The sequence below is a fragment of the Vitis vinifera genome, chromosome 17 (genome assembly GCF_030704535.1).
Source record: "Vitis vinifera cultivar Pinot Noir 40024 chromosome 17, ASM3070453v1".
Classification (NCBI taxonomy): Eukaryota; Viridiplantae; Streptophyta; class Magnoliopsida; order Vitales; family Vitaceae; genus Vitis; species Vitis vinifera.
This window is the reverse complement of record NC_081821.1, coordinates 19,161,844-19,179,096: the sequence shown is the minus strand read 5'-3', so window position 1 is coordinate 19,179,096 and position 17,253 is coordinate 19,161,844. Positions and strand designations below refer to the sequence as shown.

Genomic DNA, 17,253 nt, shown 5'->3' with positions numbered 1-17,253 from the left:
ATTTCAACGATAAATTGTCTATATATCAGAACATTTTTAACCTTGGTGGGATCTAGCTTCTCATGATTATGCGTATGAATGTGAACAAATGACACACCCAAAAACCTTTAGACTCAATTTATAGGAGGTAAGGCAATAAAGAAATAATTTTGCAAACGCTTCCATGGAACTTTTGAATCATAAGACTCTAGATGAGACTTTGTTTATCAAATGGGTAGTGAAACATCTTCTCCCTAATAAGATTTTGGTACCTTCTTTTGGAACAATAATGCCCGAGTAACACCTAGAAGATGACCATTTTTCCTTTTAGCAAACCAATTTTGTTGGGGTCTATTAGCACAAGAGAACTTATGAATTATCTCCTCTTTTTGGAAGTATGGAGATAAGACTTGATTGAAGTAGTCCTTTGCATTATCTTATACAAATCCCAAATTGATTTTTAACCATGGAATGAAACCTGGGAAATATATTGCTCACTTTAGATTTTTGTTTTAATAAGAAATCCATGTTACCTTGGTATAGTCATCAATGAATGACATAAACCATTTAGCATTAGAAACATTCGGAACTCGAGGCAGACCCCAAAGTAAATGGAAAGGGAGTTTTTATATTACTCAAAGAAAAAGAAACATGTTGATGCTTGATGAATTCAAAAGTGTCACAATGGAAATCGTTTACATTCCCTGATTCAAATAACAAAAGAAATATAGTTTTAATAACTCCAAATGAAAGATGTCCAAGACTAACCGGTGAAGCCAAATTTGCTCTTTATTAGGTGTAGTTTTGGTCAAGAAGGATAGAGATGACTAGTTTTTTTTACTAACACATCCATTGGTTTTTTCAAGGTAGTAAAGCTCATCATTTGCCTTAGCACACCCATTTATTGTCCCTGTAGCTTGGTCCTGCAGCACAATAATTTTGGAAAAAGGTTAAATAACAATTTAGATTTTTGATTTATTTATTGATTGACACAAGGTTAACCAAAAGTTTAGGTATATGTAACATATCTTGTAAAACAATCCTCTGCAAAAGCGACCATGCAGCCTCGTCCAGGCGATGAGAGGGTCGGCGTCGAAGTTATATATGGAGAGGTTGGTCGGGCCGATGAGTTACAGGCCCAGACTATGTCCAACCTTAGCCCACCTTCAGAGATAGAAGACTTTAGCTACGGGCGTCGGACCATGGGCTGTAAGTTAAAAGACCCGTCGGGGTTGGGCCAAATTCTAGGAGGACCGAAGTCCTCTGGCATGAAAGGTAGGTCTCGAGAGGAAAAAAGCACAACGAGAAAGGGGAAAGCTCCAGTGGTTTCAGATGGGAGACTTCACGCAGGAGGAAAAGACGATAGATTCAAGGATGATGTGGTCCAACCTCTTCCTTCCAAGCATGGATCGCTGTCATGCACAACGGAGTAGCAGCGAGCCTCTTCCCCTACGGAGCGCATCGCCATTTAGCAAAGTCAGCAATCAGGAAGTGGATTGCAGAACGGGATCTCAAAAGATACGAGGTATCAGAGAGAGTCCTATCTTCCGCTGTCTTCTGTCAAGGAAATGTAAGAGCTGGTCGAAGGAAGAGACCTCGACGTCAAGAGGAGAGATGGACTCGCGAAAATCCCATCTCGAAGTAGACAAAGGAGGATTTACGGGCCGAGCGGGGTACGATCCTCGTGGTTCTTCAGTCACGGATTCACCTTCTATTCCAAGAATCAGAGGTAAAGGAATCATCTTGGAAGGAAATTGTGAAATTCCGGGAACGGAAAACAGGGAGGAAAGTCAGCCTTTTTCTTCTCAGCCACCCGAGCCTTATTCCTTTCCTTTTTATAATCTGGAAAAGCATTTGCCGAGTCCCTCTGGTCCTCATCTCCCAAATTCAGCTTTTCTTTCCCAATCTCCTACGGTAAATCAAGGTAAATTTAAAATTTTTCCTGAAAAAGGTGGTGTTGGCTCCTTAAATTTTGTTGGCATCCCTGTCCTTGTTGAGGAGGAGAATCAGAGAGCTTTTTCTAACCAGTTGTCCGAGAGCTCTACCCCTAGGAAGTCTTCTAACCTGATGTTAGGTAGTCCGGGGGATAATGCGGCATCCCCACCGGGAGACTTTCTTATTGATGGCCTGTCCCCTAGGAAAATGGCTAAAGTGCGAGAGGTTCTATGCTCTCTGGACATTAAGGTGTACTCTAGGAGGAAGAATAGAGGCCCCATAGGCGATTGAGACCAGGTGGATTTGGTTTTGAGGGTTAGGGTCTGAGTGTTTTTCCATGAAAATTATCAGTTGGAATGCCAGGGGTTTGGGGTTCAAGTAATAAGCGAAGGGTGATTAAAGATTTCCTTAGGTCAGAGAATCCGGATGTTGTGATGATTTAGGAAACAAAAAAGGAGAAGTGTGACAGAAGGTTTGTGAGTAGTGTCTGGACGGTCAGAAATAAGGATTGGGTTGTTCTCCCGGCGTTTGGGGCTTTAGGTGAGATTTTGTTCATTTGGGACTCAAAAAAGTTGTGCAAGGAGGAGGTGGTATTCAGCTCTTTCTCGATCTCGGTCAAGTTCGCCTTGGATGGCTATGGACCTCTTTGGATTTCTGCAGTTTATGGTCCAAATAGTCCCTCATTTAGGAAGGATTTTTGGGTGGAACTTTATGACATTTATGGTCTAACTTTTCCGTTATGGTGTGTGGGCGGAGATTTTAATGTCATAAGGAGAAGTTCAGAAAAATTGGGGGGCTCTAGGCTAACTTCAAGCATGAGGGACTTTGATAGTTTTATTAGAGAATGTGAATTGCTTAATCCACCTCTTCGGAATGCATCATTCACTTGGTCAAATTTGCAAGAGTCTCCCGTGTGTAAGAGATTAGATCGTTTTCTTTACTCAAATAAGTGGGGGCAGCTCTTTCCCTAAGGCCTTCAAGAAGCCCTTATTAGAAGGACCTCGGATCATTGGCCAATTGCTTTGGATACCAACCCGTTCATGTGGGGCCCAACACCTTTTAGATTTGAGAACATGTGGCTACAACATCCTAGTTTCAAGGAGAACTTTAGAAATTGGTGGAGGGGTTTTCAAGGAAACAGATGGGAAGGCCACAAGTTCATGAGGAGATTACAATCTGTTAAAGCCAAATTGAAGGAATGGAATAAGCTTTCTTTTGGAGAGCTTAATGAAAAGAAAAAAAGTATCCTCAATGATTTAGCTAACTTTGACGCCATTGAGCAGGAAGGGGGTCTCACCTCTGAATTGTTAGATCAAAGAGCCTTAAGAAAAGGTGAGCTAGAGGAATTAATTTTGAGGGAGGAAATCCATTGGAGACAAAAAGCTAGGGTGAAATGGGTTAAGGAAGGGGATTGCAACTCTAAGTTTTTTCATAAAGTGGCTAATGGAAGGTGAAATAGGAAATATATCAAGGCGTTGGAAAATGAAAGGGGCTTAGTGTTGAATAATGTCGAGAGAATCACAGAGGAGATCTTACTTTACTTTGAAAAACTCTACGCAAGTCCTATAGGAGAGTCTTGGAGTATTGAAGGATTAGATTGGTCCCCTATTTCGGAAGAGAGTGCGATAAGGTTGGATGCCCCTTTCACTGAAGAAGAGATTTCTAAGGCCATTTTTCAGATGGATAGGGACAAGGCTCCAGGGCTTGATGGCTTTACTATTGCAGTATTCCAAGACTGTTGGGATGTGATTAAGGAGGATCTAGTGAGAGTGTTCGCAGAATTTCATAGGAGCGGAGTTATCAATCAAAGCACTAATGCCTCTTTCATTGTTCTTCTGCCCAAAAAGAGTACGACAAAGAAAATCTCAGATTTTAGACCCATTAGTTTGATCACTAGTCTCTACAAGATAATAGCCAAAGTGCTCTCAAGGCGTCTAAGAGGGGTTCTACATGAAACCATCCACTCTACTCAAGGCTCTTTTGTTCAAGGGAGACAAATAATGGATGCGGTTCTCATAGCAAATGAGATAGTGGATGAGAGAAGACGATCAGGAGAGGAAGGTGTCGTCTTCAAAATTGACTTTGAAAAGGCTTACGATCACGTAAGGTGGGATTTTTTAGATCAAGTGTTGGAGAAGAAGGGGTTCAGTCCTAAATGGAGGAAATGGATGAGTGGATGTTTATCCTCGGTACCTTATGCAGTATTGGTGAATGGTAGCGCTAAAGGTTGGGTTAAGGCATCGAGAGGGTTAAGACAAGGTGACCCTTTATCCCTCTTTTTGTTTTAGTAGCAGATGTACTGAGTAGGATGCTTTTGAGAGCAGAGGAGAGAAATATGTTGGAGGGTTTCAGGGTGGGTAACAGAACTAAGGTATCTCATTTGTAATTTGCCGATGATACCATTTTCTTTTCTAGCACTAGGGAGGAAGATTTGTAGACTCTCAAGAGTCTTTTGTTAGCATTTGGGCATATTTTTGGGCTTAAGGTCAATCTTGACAAGAGTAATATTTATGGTATCAATTTGGATCAAGCTCATCTTTCAAGATTGGCTGAGACGCTTGAATGCAAGGCTTCTGGTTGGCCTATACTCTATCTGGGCCTTCCTTTAGGTGGGAACCCTAGGGCAGGTGGATTTTGGGATCCAGTGATTGAGAGAATTTCAAGAAGATTAGATGGATGGCAAAAGGCATACTTATCCTTCGGAGGGAGGATAACTCTCATCCAATCTTGCCTTACCCATATGCCCTGTTACTTTCTTTCTTTATTTAAGTTACCCGCTTCAGTCGCTGCAAAAATTGAGAGGTTGCAAAGGGATTTTTTATGGTCAGGGATTGGGGAAGGCAAAAGAGATCATTTAGTCAGGTGGGATGTTGTGTGTAAATCGAAGGAAATAGGGAGTTTGGGTTTTGGGAATAGTTCTCTGAGGAATCTCGCTCTTTTAGGGAAATGGTTGTGGAGGTATCCTAGAGAGGGTTCAGCTATATGGCATCAGGTCATACTAAGCATTTATGGTTCACACTCCAATGGTTGGGATGCTAACACTTCAGTCAGATGGTCACATTGCTGTCCTTGGAAGGCTATTACACAAGTCTTTCAGGAGTTTTCCTCGTTTACTCGGTTTGTGGTAGGAAATAGGGAAAGAATTCGGTTCTGGGAAGATTTGTGGTGGGGGGACCAACCTTTGGGAACCCAATATCCAAGACTATTTAGAGTAGTCTTGGATAAAAACATACCTATTTCTTCAGTTCTCGGTCCTACTCGTCCTTTCTCTTGGAATTTAAATTTCTGTCGTAACCTGACAGATTCTGAGATAGAGGACTTAGAAGGCCTTATGCGGTCTCTCGATGAATTGCATTTATCTCCTTCAGTTCCAGATAACAGATTTTGGCCCTTATCTTCTTCAGGGCTTTTTTCAGTTAAATCCTTCTTTCTAGCTTTATCTCAATTTTCTGGATCTCCTCAGGTTTTCCCTTCTAAGTTCGTTTGGAATTCTCAAGTTCTTTTCAAAGTGAAGTCCTTCGTCTGGTTGGTGGCACACAAGAAGGTGAATACTAATGACATGCTACAAGTGAGAAGACCCTACAAAACCCTTAGTCCTGATATTTGTATTCTATGCATGAAGCATGGGGAATCAGCAGATCATATTTTTCTTCATTGCTCCTTGACGATTGGGTTGTGGCACAGGTTATTTCAGTCAGCTAAGATGGATTGGGTCCCCCTGAGGAGCATCCTTGACATGATGTCCATCAAATTTAATGGATTTAGTTCTTCTAAGAGGGGGATAGCCTTGTGGCAAGCTGCAAGCATCGCTCTTATTCGGATTGTGTGGTGGGAAAGAAATGCGAGGATTTTTTAGGATAAAGCTAGGAATTCAGAGTATTTTTGGGACTCTATTGTTTTCCTTGCTTCTCTTTGGGCTTTTTGTTCCAAGGTTTTTAAGGGGACTCCCCTTAATGTGATACAACTTGATTGGATAGCGGTGTGTACTCCATAAGGAGTGGTCTTTTTAGAGTGTTCGCTTGTTTTTCAGTGTAATTTACTGTAGTTTAGCTTTCTTTGGCGGAAGGATTCCTCATCCTTCTTTTTGTACTTATTTTTATCTTTCAATAAATCTATGTGTCGTTTCCAATCTAAAAATAAAAAATAAAAAATAGACTGGGTGAAATTAATTTTTCATTGACCAACAATTGTGGTGAAGGAACCATCAGCAATAGAAATATTTTTGTTAATGGGGCAAGGACTATATGAAGTGAAACAGTGAGAAGAGCGGCTTATGTGGTTTGTGGCTCCCGAGTCAATGACTTAAGAGTCAATAAAGGACAAATCCAAGGCCCTTAAAGAACGAGAAACAGAAGAATTACCTATTTGTGCCAAATAACACATACCTGACTGTTTATCAAGGGTACTCAAAAAATTTCATAACCTTTCTATCTCTTCCTTGTTTAATTCTCCAAATTCTTTGTTGTTGGAACCGTGCTTTTCTTAAGGGCTGCCTCCTTCACAATTTCCCATATTTACTTGATTGTGTTGCTGCCATGCTTTATTTTCCTCATTCCAATTCAGGTTTTGAAGTTTTCCATGAAGTTTCCAACACTTGTCTTTGGTGTGTCAAGGCTTCATGCAATTAGTACACTAAAGTTCTTCATGGTGAGATTTTTTGACCCTTCAAACCGCTGAGTTTCTCTGACAGGATTTGGGCTGAATTTTTTTGGCTTTGCAACAACGATGGCAAAACCATCAATAGAAGACAATTTGAACATCACACCTCTCCGACCTTCTTCAGCATGAATCATGGAGATGACTTCATTAAGCTTCTCTTTTCCTAGAACCTGGACTCGCACTTGATCGAACTCCACATTGAGCCCAATAAGAAATTCAAAAATTCATTCTCTTTCTACGAATTTTTCATCTTCATTGCATTTCATTTGAAAGTTATGGTAGTAGTCAATTTCCTATCACAAATTCTTCATAATATTGGCTTATTTAGTTACAACTTTACCTTGCTTTCGAAAATTTGAGCAAAATCTCATACCTTCGAATATGTTTGTTGTATGGATTCCCAAATTTCCCTAGCTGTGGTAAAAAACATACATGCTCCACTAATTTCAATGGTCATTGAATTCCGTATCCAAGACATGATCTTGGAATCCTCTTCATTCCAACTCTGAAATTTCGGGTCTTTGGACTTTGGTCCTGTACCAAGTAAATGGCTCAGTTTTCCTCTGCCCTTTAGGAAGGTTCATACCAACTGAGACCATTGAAGATAACTCTTCTCAGTAAGGCGATAAGCAGCTTGGAGGTTCTGCAATTCCCCGATAGTTTGGTTCAATGGTGCTTCAAATGTCAACTCAATAGAACTAGTGGCAGGAGTATGGTTTGACATTTCAAACATAATAGTAGTGATGGACGCAGTCAAAATGAAATAGAAAGACCTAGGCAATGAAGGCCAAGGAATCAAATAGGGCAATGATGGCTGAGGAATCAAAAGACAAAAAAAAAAAAAAAAAAAAAAAAAAAAAATCAATTATGGATAGGTGGCACTCAATTTTTACCAAGCACACCAAAAACCTAGAGTTGGCTTTGGTACCATGTGAAATTATAAATTATTCTTATTTCACGAAAATCGAGAGATACATCATTATATATATCTAGCCTCATCTATTCTAGGAAAGGATAATTTCTCATATACATGATAATTCAAATCAATTCAAATCTCCTAACTAATTTACAGTTGTACAAGAAGAGTCCTAAAAGGAGAAAGTCCTAAATAATTTACAGTTGTAATAGAAGAGTCTTACAAGGAAAAGAAATCCAAAATTATAGGACCCTAACTTTCAATAGTTATAGTTAGTTTATGATTAGCTCCTTCCAAAGATTACTCTGCATCTTTCACTTCTTATCAGTCTCATCTGAGTTAGACTGCCTCCTGGTTGTAGAATTTGCCCATGGTGAGCATTTTACCTTGTTTGCTTCCCTTACTCCATGCAGTAGCTTGAAAATATGAGAACTATAATATTTTTTTTCCTCTAAACCATCGGACTTCAAATAGACTCATCAATCAAATGGAAATAGAATGTAAATGTCAAAATATTGTGTGAATGGTCGAATCCCTTGGCCTTGAGTTTTGTATATTATATATAGACTTTACAAGGATGCTATACATGGAAAGCAAATAAAAGCAAATAAATTCCCGCATGATTCTAGCCTTATATATGTAAACTATAATCTGTCAAATAATGTATGCTAACTGTATAGAATAATAAATGGAGAAATAAGGAAACAATTGTGGGCTAAAATAAGGAAAGAAGTGTGGACAGCAAAGTTGTCCTTTGATAGCCCCCTTCAAATTGATGCAGGTTGATCAACAAGCTTCAATTTGCTACTTAGCAAGCAATGTCGATGACGAGGGAAAGCCTTGGTGAAGATATCAACAATTTGTAAGTTAGTGGAAATATGTGGAAGAGTGATAACACGAGCTTCAAAGGCTGCACGGATAGAGTGACAGTCCACTTCAATATGCTTTGTGCGCTCATGATAGACAGGATTAACCATGATCTGAATAGCACTTGTATTATCGGCATGTAAAGGTGTAGGATCGGTTTCAGAAAAATCTAACTCCGCAAGCAAACCTCGAAGCCAAATGATTTTAGAATAAGCAAGAGACATTGCCTGGTACTCAGATTCCGTAGATGACTTCGAGACTCTGTCTTGCTTCTTATTTTTCACAAACATCTTAAACTAAAACTCCCAACTAAGATAGTTTTTGCCATTGAAACGAATAATAGAATATTCTCTAGACATTACGAAGACAAAAATAGACTAGGAAACAAAAAAAAACATCGTCAAAGAGCCTAAATCTAATAACAAACCTCCAAATAATCGAAGATCCCCAAGAGCCTAGAAGCAAAGAAACCCAAAGAAAACTCCAAGATCACACCACAGATGTGTTGTCACAACCACCAGAAATAAATAAATAAAAGAACCCAAAAGTTGGGCTAGAGTCCGAGAGCCCTTAGGGCTAAATCCGAGAGCCCCTAGGGTTAAATCTGAGAAAACCCAAAGAAAAAAACTAGAAAGCGTGTAAACTCTAGGTTCAGAACACAAACTCTGATACCATGTCAAAATATTGTGTGAATGGTCGAATCCCTTGGCCTTGAGTTTTGTATATTATATATAGACTTTACAAGAATACATGGAAAGCAAATAAAAGCAAATAAATTCCCGCATGATTCTAGCCCTTTATATGTAAACTATAATTTGTCAAATAATGTATGCTAACTGTACAGAATAATAAATGGAGAAATAAGGAAATAATTGTGGGCTAAAATAAGGAAAGAAGTGTGGACAGCAAAGCTGTCCTTTAACAAAAAATATTCTCAAAAATTCATCAAATCAAAGACAGACTTGATCAAATTCTGTTCAAATATTACCAAATTAAATTTAATAAAAGAGTTGAACTTTTGAGTTTAAGGGGCTAGGTATAGAATAGATGTTAAATGCTTTCCCGTCTTGCCAAGAATAGTATTATTGCTAGCACTTTGAATTCCCTTACTCAAGATTTTAGTAAGTCAATCCAGAATCTGAATTCTCTTCAATCAATTGTTGATGACTTCAATAAGTTAGTTCTCTCATGAACTGAGTTATGCACTTCTTTGATGAGAACTTTATTATAACAGTACAGCCTTATGGACTCTCAGTCAAGAAGCCCATTTTGCTTAAGAAAATTCTGAACCACTATTGCTCTAAGCTTTGCCTATGCACTAAAGCAAGCAAGAATTGACTATTTCTTACCCCTACAAGCTAGAGCATGTGACAATTGACTCACAGAAGCACCTCTAGATGCACAAATTTTAGTCAAGTTGTAAGGTTATAGCATTATCTCCTCTGAAGAGCCAAACAGAACCAAACAGATTCTTGAAAATTAAAACAGCCTACTCAATTGTTTTTTAATCTCCAGAGCAGGTGGAATTAATTATGTTCCAATTTTAATCAAGTTTTCAAAGAATTGTGAAAGGGAAAAAAAAAAAAGAAATGGAATCAGCATTCTGTAGGTTCAGTCAATGAATCCTAGCTTTCTACATCAATAAAGACTCCTTGGCATTGCAGAGAAAATCAAAGGAATTAACAAGGTCCCCCTCCTATAGAGTGAGAGAAAGGATAGAAGGGTCAAGAAATAATTGCCACTAAATGTCCAGAAGGTTTTCCCATGCCCCAGAGACCATAAAAGGAAGCATTCCGAATTTCTCTAAATCAAAAATTTTGAGGATGCTTAAGGATTCTCAAATTGCGGCAGAGTCTGAACAAATGGTATCCATCCACCTCTCTAATCCAAACCGAGTTCACAAAGGGAATGAAAGCACTATGTTCTGCCCAGAACTCGAAGATTTTAAAAGATCCCCTGGCAGGAGGGCACCGAAAAGAGACTACCATAGATGAATTGTCAAACATGCTCAAAGGAGAGAAAGCAACTTCAGAGCTAGGAAACTCCCAGAGCCAACTGTGCTTACCCACCCTAGAGTTCAATTCTTCACCACTATAAATATGTGGAAAGTTCTTTAACATAATGTAGATACCTTAGTTTAATTCTGAAAAAATTCTTAAAGAAATAAATTGTGATTGAATCCAATTGCAATTTCCCATTGCTCAATAAATCATAAGAGCTGCTCATTGATCACCATGGACTTTGTCAAAATTGTTAGAAACTACAATTTAATTGATCTTAGTGCGCTTCTTAGATCAGTGGTTGACTGAGAAACTTAATGTGTCTTCAAGTCGATTGAAGAAAATAATTTTTTGAACCAATTACAATTTCTCAAGTTCTGCCGAAATAAAGTTGTGCAGCCTATATGTTCTTCATTTGATGCTAAAATTAGTGAAATTTGTTTTGTTGGGAAGTAAGAGGAAGTTTATATTCCCACAAAAATTAATCTCACTCAAAAAGTTCATGGAATATTGGGAGATATGGATACAAAACTGTAAGAGATATAAAAAAAAGGAAACTTTGATCGAATATTTCTCTTAGGGTTGTTAAGGAATTCTAAGATGACTTTTAGACTAAATTACCATCTAAAATTTAAGTTTAAAATGTTTAATATGCCTCTTTACTATGCCAAAATTCTTTAATAATTTGCATACTTGTCCTATACTTGTGAAAATTAAACTAGGAATCAATTGACAACCAAGTTTCACTACCCTAGCTAATATAGCAAACTCTCATTTTGGGATTTTCTAATACTATATTTGCTAATGTCAAATGAACTCATTTCTAACTATTTGTTATTTTTTCTTTCACATTTGTCCAATATAATAGTGTCTACTTTATACTTGTAGCATTTACATCTTAGTTTCCCAGCATTTACTCCTCTTACTACATGCTTCCTGCCATCGAGATAAAGTATTCCATCTATTTTGGAAACTATTAGATAACCAACTCACCTAAAAGCTTGAGCTATTAGGATTTTGGCCCGTAATGTATATCATACTCTTCAACACCCTTCCTCACATGCACCCTCATACTTGGTCATGGAGAGACACACAAACCTATCAACAAACAGATTATTGTGGAAATCCGGAAGGTACTGCTGTACCGCCAGCTGTACCACTAGCTGTACTGCCAGCTGTACCGCCAGTTGTACCATACAATTGTACTACATACAATTGTTTCCTATTTTAATTTTATTTCCTGATTTTATGAGAGACTTTCTCTGAAAATCAAGGATTAAATTTCTTTTTTCCTAAGGCAAATGACCTTAGTCATTCATGCATAAATATCAATGCAAGAATCAATTTGTAAGTAAAGTGAAAAATAAGAGAATATTTTTTTTTTCCCTCAAATTTCTTCATGGTATTAGAGTTAATTCTGAACCATTCAATCCGTCCATGACCAAATACAGAATGGCCACCAAGAAGGACTCCTCAACCTCAGAAGTCACCTCCACTCAAGAAGCTCCTATTCTGAGCAACAATGGAGGATCGGATAGTGCTGCTCTTCTTGTTACTAGAGACAAACTAAATGGGCAAAACCATCTTCAATGGTCTCATGCAGTCATGATGTTCATATGCGGTAGAGGAAAGGATGACTACCTCATCGATGTAGTGGCTTGACCTACGAAAGAAGACCCGAAATTCAAAGGATGGAAGGCTGAGAATAAGATGGTCATATCTTGGTTAATTAACTCGATGAACAATGGCATAGAGGAAAATATTGTACTTTATGAAACGGTGCAAGAAATCTGGGAAGTTGTAAGGGAGACTTATTTAGATTTAGAAGACACAATGGAGGCATTTGAAATAGATGGGATCCTCCATGATTTACACCAAGGTGATTCGTTTGTCACTCAATATTTCAGTCTTCTAACTCGTTATTGGTAGCAACTAGACATGAATTGTGTTCAATTTGACAGTTGGAGCAAAGGTTTCTTGGTAGTCAATTCCGTAGGATTGCGTAAATCCCTTTGCAACTAGTCCAACTTTGTAGCTATCAACATTCCCATTTTCTTGGTACTTGACTGTGAAGATCTATTTACTCCTAACCAGATTCTTTCCTTTTGGAAGTTCAGTAAGCTCCCATGTCCCATTCTTTTCAAGAGTTCGAATATCTTCCTCAATGGTTGTTTTCCATTTAGGTATTTGAAGGGATTCTTGGATATCGTTGGGAATCCGAATATCTGTAAGATTGGTAACAAATGCCCGATAACCTGGTGACAAACTCTTATAGGAGATAAAGCTATAAATTGGTTGATTTCTACAAGATCTTACTCTTTTCCTGATGACAATTGACAAATCGAGTTCATCATCTTCCAACTCATTAGGATTAGAATTAGCATTACTTGGGTGTGTTTCTTTTGGGACCAAATTCGGTTCAGTTTAATGTACTAGCTTAGGATGTGTTCATTGCTCTATATCTTCTTGAGACTTCTTTTTCATTGAGTAAATAATGAACTCACTGTTATTGACAGTTTAAGATTGGTTTAGGTAAAGAAGAGTACTCGACTCAGTGTTTACAAATTTAGTAGTTTGGAGCAGGAGACTTGGAGTAGGAGAGATAGGATTCAGGTTGTGAACTATAACAGACTTATGTGTTTGAGATTCAATCATGGTTTCTATTTCTCAAAACAGGTGTTCTTGAGTTCTATTCTCCCCATGAATATCAGTTTTGGAGTAATAGGACTGATTTTCAAAGAATGTTATATCCATGGAGCTGTAGAACCTTTTTGTGACGGGAGAGTAACACTTATAGCCCTTCCAGTTTGGAGAGTATCCTATGAAAATACACTTAATAGCCTTGGGATCAAGCTCACTTCGATGTTGTTGGGGAATGTGAACAAAAGTTGAGCAAACAAACACTTCTGATGGGATGGAAGAGATGAGCCGAGTCCTAAGATATGATTTGAGAAAGATTTTGCATGGTGTTTAGAAACTCAAGATACAGGAAGACATTCTATTGATGAGATAAGTTGCAGTAAGTACAACTTCTCCCCACAAATTCTTTAGGACATAGGAGGAGAACATAACTGCCCTTGCAACTTCTAACAAGTGTTTAATCTTTCTCTTAGATATCCCATTTTGTTGAGGAGTATCAATGTAAGAACTTTGATGAACTATACCTTCTCTTAATAAGAATTCCCCTATGATAGAATTGAAATAATCTCTAGCATTATTAGTTTTCAACACTTGTATTTTGGCATGGAACTGGGTTTGGATCATATTATAAATTTTTTTGAAACTTAAGCCCACTTTTGATTTGTCTTTCATTAAGAATATCCAATAAATTCTAGTATGATCATCTACAAAGGACACAAACCATCTAGTCCCTGTTATGTTTTTTATCTTAGATGTCCCCCAAGCATCACTATGTATCATGAAAAAATGATGAGATGATTTGAATGGTTGAATTGGATAGGACACAAGACATGCTTGGATAATTAACAAATTTCACACTAAAAAACATCCCAACTTTTAATGAATAATGATGGAAAGAGTTTTTTGAGATACAAGAAACTAAGATGTCCTAGACAATAGTGCCATGATATAATATGACTATCTTTATTAAAACTAAAAATAGAGAGATACCGTTTTTCGCCAACTATCTATTCAGGTTGTTTTTCAATACAATTAGTCACTTTGAAAATATAATGTCCTGATCACACCTCAACATTGCCAATTGTCTTCCTCGAATTCAAATCTTGAAAAACACAATGGTTTGGGAAAAATTTAGTAACACGATTCTCTTCTTGAGTGAGTTTACTAATGGACAACAAATTGCAATCCAAGTTCAAAACCAAAAGAACAGAGTCAAGAGTTAGGTCCTTATAGATGACAACATAACTTGTACCAACCACCTTTGAGAGAGAACCATTAGATATACAAATCGTATAATTCCTAGAACAAGGTGTATAATTTTAAAAAAATGTGGCATCTCCAATCATGTGATTAGAAGCTCTTGAGTAAACAATCCAAGGACTCAGAATTTTTATTTTTTTTGGGCAATAAGAAAATTACCTTTTTGAGCTAAGGATCCAAACCCAATTAGAGAGTTGGAGGAATTTGGCCCCTATTGGGATTGGTTGAACAATTTTTGCAATAGTTCCAATTGCTCCTTTCTGAATGGATTGGAATTAGGTGGTGTTGGGTTGTCTTCAATGCTGACATGGTGTCGTCAACCTTCTCTATCATTTTGAGGACATGACAACTTTCAATTTGCTGGTTTTCCATGGATTTTCCAATACTTGTACTTGGTGTGACTTGGTTTTCAGTAGTGATCACACCAAGGTCTCCCTTTTCTTGGTTGGTTGTCATTGGAAGGATAAGGAGTATCTCGAGCCGCTATGGCTGAACCCTCAGTGATAGGTTGGTTATGACCCTCACATGACTTTCTTTCTACTTTCTTCTTGGTACACTTCTGAGGCAACTTCTCAAATGTTGGGTAAAGGTTTAGTTCCTAATATTCTACCTTGAACTTCATCCAAATTTTTTCTCAACCTTAATAAAAATTTGTAGGTCCGTTTATTCTCAACAATCTTTTTGTATTTGATTGCATCCATTGGGTAGTCCCATTTGGTGGTTTCAAACATGTCAAGTTTCTGCCAATAGCGAGTTAGAAGACTGAAATATTGAGTGACAGACAAATCACCTTGGTGTAAATCATGGAGGATCCCTTCTATTTCAAAATATCTTTGTTGTGTCTTTTATATCTGAACAAGTCTCCCTTGTTGCTTCCAAAATTTCTTGCACCGTTTGATATAGTATAAAATTTTCCCCTACGTCATTGTTCAACGAGTTAATTAACCAAGACATAACCATATTATTCTCAATCTTCCATCCTTTGAGTTTCGAACCTTCTTTTGTAGGTCAAGGCATTGCACCGGTGAGGTAGCCATCCTTCCCTCTACCGCATATGAACATCATGACTATGTGAGACCATTGAAGATAGTTTTGCCCATTCAATTTAATGAGAAGAGCAACACTATCCGATCCTCCATTGTTGCTCGGAATAGGAGCTTCTTGAGTGGAGGTGGCATCTGAGATTGACGAGTCCATGGTGGCCATTCCATATTTGGTCATGGATGGATTAAATGGTTCAAAATCAACCCTAATACCATTAAGAAATTTGAGGGAGAAAAAAAATAGTTATTTATTTTTCTCTTATTTTCAAACTGATTATTGTATCGATATTTATACTTGAATGGCTGAGGTCATCCGCCTTAGAAACGAAATCTAATCCTTGATTTTAGGAGAGAAAGTCTCTAAAAAAATTAGGGAATAAAGTTAGAATAGGAAATACAACTTTATCACAACTATGATAGCACTAGCATAGCTATAAAAAAACTGTGACACAACCGTAGTTGTACCATAGTTGTGCACACAACTATACTTTCCTGATTTCCACATTATTTTTTGTTGCAAATCTAGAATGACCTCTACTTTAGTTAGATGTAAAAAATGCATTTCTACTTAGTGAATTAGAGGAAGAAGTGTATATGGACCCCCCACCTAGGTTTTAAGAGATGTATGGGAACATCCCTCTATGGCCTTAAGCAATTACCCAGAGCCTGGTTTGAAAAATCCACACTATCTCTTCTCAAATATGGGTACTGTCAAATTCAAGATGACCACACTACGTTTTTTAAACATTCTTAAGAATGGAAAGATATCTATTCTTATAGTGTATCTAGATGATATCATCTTGATAGGCAACAATATGCATGAGATGAAAATTTTGAAGCAACTTATGACTAAAAAGTTTGAAATTAAGGATCTTGGGGTATTAAGGTATTTTTTGGGAATTGAGGTTGCAAGGTCATGAAGAGGGATATTTTTATCACAAAGGAAGTATGTGTTAGACCTTCTAAAAGAGGTTGGCATGACGGGATGCAAACCCAATGATACTTGAATTGAGCCAAACCATAGGCTAGGAGCTTGTGTTGAGAGTAACAAACCAATTGACAACGGCTGATCTCAAAGATTAGTTAGGAAACTAATTTATTTATCTCATACCAAGCCTAACATAGCTTTTGTGGTTAGTGTAGTTAGCCAATATATGCACTCACCGAGTAAGGCTCATATGGAAGTAGTTTTTAAGATTCTGAGAAACTTAAAGGTCACACTTGGGAAGGATCTTTTGTTTTCCAAGACTGATCACTTACAAGTAGAGGCTTACACAAATGCAAACTAAGCTAGATCCATTGATGATAGGAGATCTACTTTAGGGTATTGCACTCTAATTGGATGTAATCTAGTGATTTGGAGGGAAAAAAAAAAAAACAAGTCGTTATAGCTAGGTCAAGTGTTGAAGCTGAATTTAGAGCAATGACACAAGGAATTTGTGAGTTACTATGGTTGAGACTTATTCTAACAAAATTGAGGATGGAAAAAAATTCCTATGAGGCTATATCATGACAATAGGGTAGCTATTAATATTGTTCATAAGCATCATAACCCGGTTCAACATGATAGGACCAAACATGTTGAAACTGATAGACACTTCATCAAGGAAAAGTTAGAAAGTGGTTTAATTTGTATTCTATTTGTGACAACACCAAAGCAATTAGTAGATGTTCTCACAAAAAGCTTGTCAAAATAAGTGTTTCACTCTTTAGTAAGCAAGTTGGGTATGATATACATCTTTGAACGAGCTTGAGGGGGAGTATGGAAAGTCAACCTTTAGATTTTTTTAATTTCTTACTTGATCTACTTCCTTGATTCTAGGCTGATTGATTGACTATATCCAGATAGGTTCCTTGTTGGTCTTTTCTTTTTGTTATTGTTTTGTACAAATTTTTCTTCTTAATTTCTGATTGTAATTTAGGAATATTATAAATGTAAATGTTCCTTCCTTAT

The 17,253-nt window shown here is 37.5% G+C and overlaps 1 protein-coding gene across 4 annotated transcripts in view; it reads left to right on the top strand.

The window, feature by feature from the left end:
* Positions 1-17,253, top strand: part of LOC100246030 (probable cyclic nucleotide-gated ion channel 20, chloroplastic) — a 119,400-nt gene that overhangs the window by 82,985 nt on the left and 19,162 nt on the right. The window lies entirely within an intron of this gene.